The following is a 6,753-nucleotide window of genomic DNA, read 5'->3' on the forward strand; positions in this document are numbered from 1 at the left end:
TCCAGAGTGCTGGAATTAAAGGCCTAAGCCACCCACCATCCAGATAATTCTGATTAATTTTTAGGTAACAATATGACAGTGTTAATTGTATTCAACTGTTATTAGTGTTTTAATTATTTTATTTTGAATTATGTATATACACACACAAATATATATACTGTGTGTCTATTCACACACAGAATACAGTTCTGTATAATTGATAAATTTCATTAATGAAGCAGTATTTTTGAAAATGTGTATAAAGACTTTGATGCACATGGCTTTTAATATCAACATTTGAGAGAGGAGAAGAATAAGGAACACAGAAGATCTTCAGCTTTTTACCAAGTTACATGCTCATCTGCCTTTAGTAAAATACAAAGTATAAGTTGATTTTTAAAGATATATTTTTAGGTTTATTTTATTTTTAATTAAGTATATTTGTAAGGGTCTGTATGGACGTATATGCAGGTATCCCTGGAGGTCAGAAGAAACTTTCAGACTCCTTGAAGGTAAGGTAGATTGTAACCTGACTGATGTGCACAGTAGGAACTGAACTGGTACTCTAGAACAGTGGCTGATTAATTGGCTAATTAATTGGATAAGAACACTTTTTGCTCTTGAGGACCCGAGTTTGTGAATTTGAAAATATCTGCCAACAAAAGATCTCCATTTTTAGTTGTTAATTACATGCAAATTGGAGGCAGAATGTCTCTTCTCTGGATAGAAGTACCCTGCTGTTTAAGGTTGCAGCCCTCCCTTCTGTATAGCCATTCGGAGCTATGCATTAAGGTGCAGGACGCCCTCTCCCCACCAGATCCTCCTGATCTCTCAGATGCCACCAACCACATTTGATGGATGGCCTTGGACACAGACTAGCTAACTCTCCACTCCCTTCACCTATAGGATAATTATTTGGTACTGTGTTCTTGTTCATATGATAGGGGTGTGCTGTTTAATGCAAAGCAAGCATCCTAGATGTGCCTAATTTTAAACAATTATATACACCAATCCTTGGAGCACCCCAGTCCCAAGGGATATTTTATTGGGAGCCACTGTTCTGGCAGCTGCTTTGATATTTAAATCTCAGCGGAAAGACTGCTTTATCAGGCCTTCACTGAAGTCAGGGAAGAATTTCCAAGCCCATGGTGTGTAGTTTGTTTTCTTGAATTAAAGTAGAACTTGCGCTCTGCGGTGGTTCCTAGAATGTCTGATCTCAGTCATGTTTGCTGGCCTTCCAAGCTTTTCACCTAATCTTCCCCTCCTGCTTTCCTGGGTTGGTGGGAAACATGCCCTGAGGCTGGAGGAGAAACACCTTATCTCTGAAATGCTTGGGATAAAAAGTTTGAGACGTCACAGCATTTCTTATTTCAGATGTTTCTGGATGTGAGATGCCCACTCACTCAGTGCTTTGGGGGTGGGACTCTGTAAAATGAGTTACACGTAACGTTTATTTCTCAGTGATGTTGCAGGCAAGCCTCAGGTTACAGAATCTTCTCAGTTGAACAGAGCGGCCTATGGAGAAGAAATAAGAGCAGAAATTTGAGGCCAGCCTGTGTAACTGCCCTCCCTTACAGAAAAGAAAGGAGATTTAAAGAAAGTAAAGAAATTATACAATCTTCTTTGCCACCTGTCTTTCTTGTAGGCTCATTTGATAATCATTACCCATTGGAGACCATACTGTTCTCTAAAGTTGTTATTTCCATAGATGTAGGTTTCAAATCTGAGACAAATGGCAGAGGTTCCTTATTATCACATTAAACCTAGCTGCCAATTTACTCCAAGAAATCCCTCAGTCATTCCAAAGCATAATATGGCTCTTTTGGCTGGCATACCCCACTCCCTACTCTGCGTTTACCTGCTCAGAGTCTGGGCTAACCTCTCTTCCCCTTAGCAACTTGTAGATTGTTTTGCAAGGTCAGGGAAGATGTTTTTACTAATGACTAATGTAAAAAATCTTAGAGAACCATGTAAAGTTAAGAAAATACCCTCTTAGTAGTAAAGCGAGGGACTCTTTAAGGTTGATGAGCAGAAATAAAAGCCCAAGATAGCACCTCCTGACTGACACTCTCCAGCTGGGCCTGTAACTGAGACAACAATTGATTTCCTTATACTTCTTTTTGGCCCTCAGCTTCTTGATATGTTTTAATAAAGTTATTAATGAGCAGATGCACACCCCACCCATCAAGATTTAAAGTAGAGGTGGCTTATTTTTTATATAAAAGTTTAGATTTGTGATGCTTTAAAGACTTTCATAAGATTATTTTTATTGTAATTGATTCTTGGTTACCCCAAATTTCACCTTGCCAGTAAAGAAATGCTGGCTGAGAAGTTAAGTTGCTGGCTCATCTTGTTAATTTATCACAAGTTGGTTAATTAGAAGTGTATATGGGGTCTTGGGACTAACTTGTTTTTTTATATTTGTTTTTCACCCATAATACATAAAACATTTGATCATGTGAAGGTATAGGGGAATATGTGGGTTTTTTCATATATTCATTGTACTCACTCACTTAAAGAAAAATTGAGTGTAACCATATTGTGTGTTTAGCTTGAAAGATCTTGCTGGGATAGATAAGCTGTGGAAAAAGAGTAAGACTGTGGTAGGAACTGGCCTTCTGGGTCTTGTTCCATCCACCAAGGTGTATGTATGTTGAGTGATTTGCACCTCACTCTTTGGAGTTTGTTTCATCTGAAAAGATGTATGTATATGTATGTATGTAAGGTTGGGATGGAGCTTGCTCTTTTGTGTTTGTTCCATCCATCATGATGTATGTACATGTAGGTAAGGTGGTTTGGTGCTTGCTCTTTGGAGTTTGTTCCATCCACCTATATGTATGTATGTAAGGTGGTTTGGAACTTAATCTTGCAAACAAACAAAAATATTCACTTGAGTGCTCTATCACATCCCAGAAGAGAGCCTCAGATACCAGTGTAGATAGTTGTAAGCCTCCTTTGTGGGTGCTGGGAAATGAACTCAGGACCTCTGGAAGAGCAGCTGGTGCTCTTAACCACTGAGCCATCTCTGCAGCTCCCAAGTGCTTTTCTCTTATACTGCTCAAAATCCCCTGCCTCGGGAATACCACTGCCCACTAGGGCCTAGAACTTCCTTTATCAATTAACAATCACCATTTCTGAATTTCAGTAACCTGATAATTACTAACTGACCATCTTCACACCTAATGGACTAGCTTTGATAGCTCAGTATGGCCAAATTCCATGTTGTATGATTGGCTTTCCTTTATGATCCCGTGGCTGGAGCTGCAGCCCTGGCCAGTGACTCAAGAAGGAGGGTTCATCTGCCTCCTCCTTTGTGGCTAGACTGTAATTGTTGGTTCCACCATATGTGTGCACTTTGATCTCTAGTATATACATGATAATGTGTCTCTGTCTCCCTCCCTCTCTATCTCTCTATTTTTAATTTTTTTTTAAAGACGTGATTTCTCTGTGTAGCTCTGGCTGTCCTGGAACACCTCTATAGACCAGGCTGGCCTCAAACTCAAACATCCACCTGCCCCTGTTTTCCAAGTGCTGGGATCAAAAGTGTGTGCCCCCACTGCCAGGCTCCATATCCTTCTCAAATTTTCCTTCAGAAACTTATTCTAAAAGACCCACTGTGGTTCTTCAGACGGTTCACTGAAGCAATGTATAGTCTTGCTGTACAGATCTGTTTTGGATGAAACTAATGGTGGCCAGTGCCTTCACCATGTGCTTTCACCTTCTAAAACTCATTTTAATTGTCACCTTGAGCCCTAGGAGGCTCATCTGAGAGGAAAGCTTCGACTGAGGAATTGTCTAGATTAGTTTGACCTTAGGACATATCTGTGGGAAATTGTCTTGGTTATTCACTGATTAAGGAGAACCCAGCCCATTTCAGGTGGCACAATTTCAACTCCAGAAGTTTTGGGCAGTGTAAGAAGGCTAGCTAAGTGTGAGCCTGTAAGCAAGCAAGCTAGAGAGCAAACCAGCAAGCAGGGTTGTTCCTCTGTGGTCCCATCATGACCTCCCTCATTGATGGATTGTGACCTGGAAGTGTTAAGTCTAATCCTTTTCTCTGCCAGTTGCTTCTGGGTAGAAAGTTTTATCATCACAACAACAAAATGAAAACAGAATGGCACCCACCTCTTTAAACAGCTGATGAGGAGTATCAGTCTATTAAAAGATCCCTAGGCCCAGATTTATTAGTTCAGTTGGTCTTGTTACACCCAGTTCGCGAGCCCCCTAAAGATCTGCAGGAATTGACTCCGTTGCAAAACACATGAGGGTCTTTTTTATTGAAAAATTACAAGCTGCAGCTTGGGCTACACAGCCCCACCGCCGAAGCTGTGGGAGCTGAGCGCGCTGCGCTCAGGTTAGTTGGGTGATATATAGATTCTGGTTCCTCCCAGCATGCCCAAAGCAGGGGCAATTCCTGCCTGGCAAGCATCCATTGGTCAAAATGCTACATTTTGAATTGGCTATAGGAAGGTCCCCAGACCATAATGACCTGGTGTCCCTCCCTAGGGAGATGGGCCAGTTTCCTAGCAACTGTTATCTCTAGTAGGTGGGGAAATAATGCAGTAAGGCAGTCCTTCCCCTCAGGGCATCAACAGACTTCTCCACCCACATAGTTTAGCCCTTAATAATAGCTGCTAATTTTTAATCTTTTTGGTCTCTCAGTCTCTTTGTAGTCCCTTCTTTCATAAGATTCCCTGCACTCTGCCCCAAGATTGGCTATGAGTCTCAGCATCCACTTTGATACCCTGCTGGATAGAGTCTTTCAGATGTCCTCTGTAGTAGGGTCCTGTCTTGTTCCTTATTTTCACTTTCTTCCAATGTCCATCCCCTTTGCCTTTCTGAATGAAGATTGAGCATCTTACCCAGGGTCCTCCTTGCTTAGCTTATTTAGGTATACATATTTTAGTATGATTATCTTATAAGTCTAATATCCACTTATAAGTGAGTATATACACCATGTGTCTTTGTGCTTCTGGGATAGCTCAATCAGGATGATCTCTAGTTCCCACTATTTGCCTACAAATTTCATTTTTTTTTTGTTTTTAACTGCTGAATAGTATAAATGTACCATAATTTCTGTATCCATTCCTCAGTTTAGGGACATCTGGGTTGTTTCCACATTTTGTTTCTGACATGAACTCAGTGGCTGGCTCTTTGATCACCTCCCCCTGAGGGGGGAGCAACCTTACCATGCCACAGAGGAAGACTACGAATGACAGTCCTGATGAGACGTGATAGGTTAGGGTCAGATGGAAGGGGAGGAGGTCCTCCACTATCAGTGGACTGGGGAAGGGGCCTGGAAGGAGATGAGGGAGGGAGTATGGGATTGGGAGGGGATGAGGGTGGGGCTACAGCTGGGATACAAGTGAATAAATTGTAATAAATTATAAAAGAAATTACAATAGTTGGTGTATTTATCCATTATGAAAAACTGTATGGAATAAAATATAATTACACATACACACACAAAGAACTGTTGAGGAAGGGCAGACTATCCCTCAGCCAATGATGGAGATTCCTTAAAGCTACTTTCTGTTCTTTTCGACTTCATTTCTCTGTAGCTAAACAAGGCTCTCCCAACTGGGCAACTCTACCTGTCATGGAGTTCATGGAGGAAACATTTTAAGCGGCAGAAAGATGGAGGCAGGAGGTGAAGAAACCGGCAGTCAGCACAGTCCCACTGAACCCTCAAATACCCCCACTGATATCCAATTACATCAACACGTCCTCCTAAAATTCTCACAGTAGGCACAGTGCATGGAGAAATGAAAGGTTAAATAAAGTCAGGGGATGGAGACATGGTTCAGCTGACCAAATGCTTAGCAACCACAAGAAAATCTGAGTCCCCTCTTCACCACTGCTTGAACTGAGGTGTGGTGCTGCACACCTGGAATCCAAGCACCCAGGAGTTAGAGGCAAGATGATTGGATCAAGGTCATTTTAGTTTATATGTGATTTTAAAAGACAATACAAATGGGAGATCCTGTCATACACACACACACACACACACACTCACACTACCCTTTCCCCCTCTCACTTTCCTCTCTCTCTCTCTCTCTCTCTCTCTGTGTGTGTGTGTGTGTGTGTGTGTGTGTGTGTGTGTGTGTTACAGAGGAATGTGGGTCCTCACGGAGGCCAGAAGAGGGTGTCAGATCACTTGGATCTGGTGTTACAGACCATTGGGAGTAGGCCAATGTGAATGCTGGAAACTAAATTCAGTTCCCCTGGCAGGGCAGCAAGTCCTCTTAACTGCTGAGTCATCCCCCCAGTCCCGATTTTTAGCCTGTAATTTGTGACACTCATTTTCCTGTGGAGTTTGTGAAAACATAGTCCAGTCAAAACAAGCGATACAGAAAGGAAACACTAGTCACTGATTGGCAGTAGAATACATTTATGTCTCCAGCAGAATTTTACATTTTAACTTTGGGTACATATCATGTGTGCATGGTATCTTAGTTACTTTCCTACTTATGTGATTGAAGAGTTTAAGTTAGCTTGGGTGACTCCATTTTGAAAGGAGAAGCCACAGAGGGAGACAATGCAGCCACTCCTGATGAAACCTAATAGACTAGGATCAGAAGGAAGGAAAAGAAGACCTCTCTTATCAGTGAACTTGGGGAGGGGCATGCGTGGAGAAGGGGGAGGAGTGGAGGAATTGGGAGGGGAGGGTGGAGGGAGCTACATGGGGGAGACAAAATGAATAGTGTAATTAATAAAAAAATTTTAAAAAAAGTCCCCCTCCAAAAGAAGGCAGAGAGGTATTCATGTAAAAAAAAA

Source organism: Meriones unguiculatus (assembly GCF_030254825.1).
Source record: "Meriones unguiculatus strain TT.TT164.6M chromosome 13 unlocalized genomic scaffold, Bangor_MerUng_6.1 Chr13_unordered_Scaffold_44, whole genome shotgun sequence".
Taxonomy (NCBI): Eukaryota; Metazoa; Chordata; class Mammalia; order Rodentia; family Muridae; genus Meriones; species Meriones unguiculatus.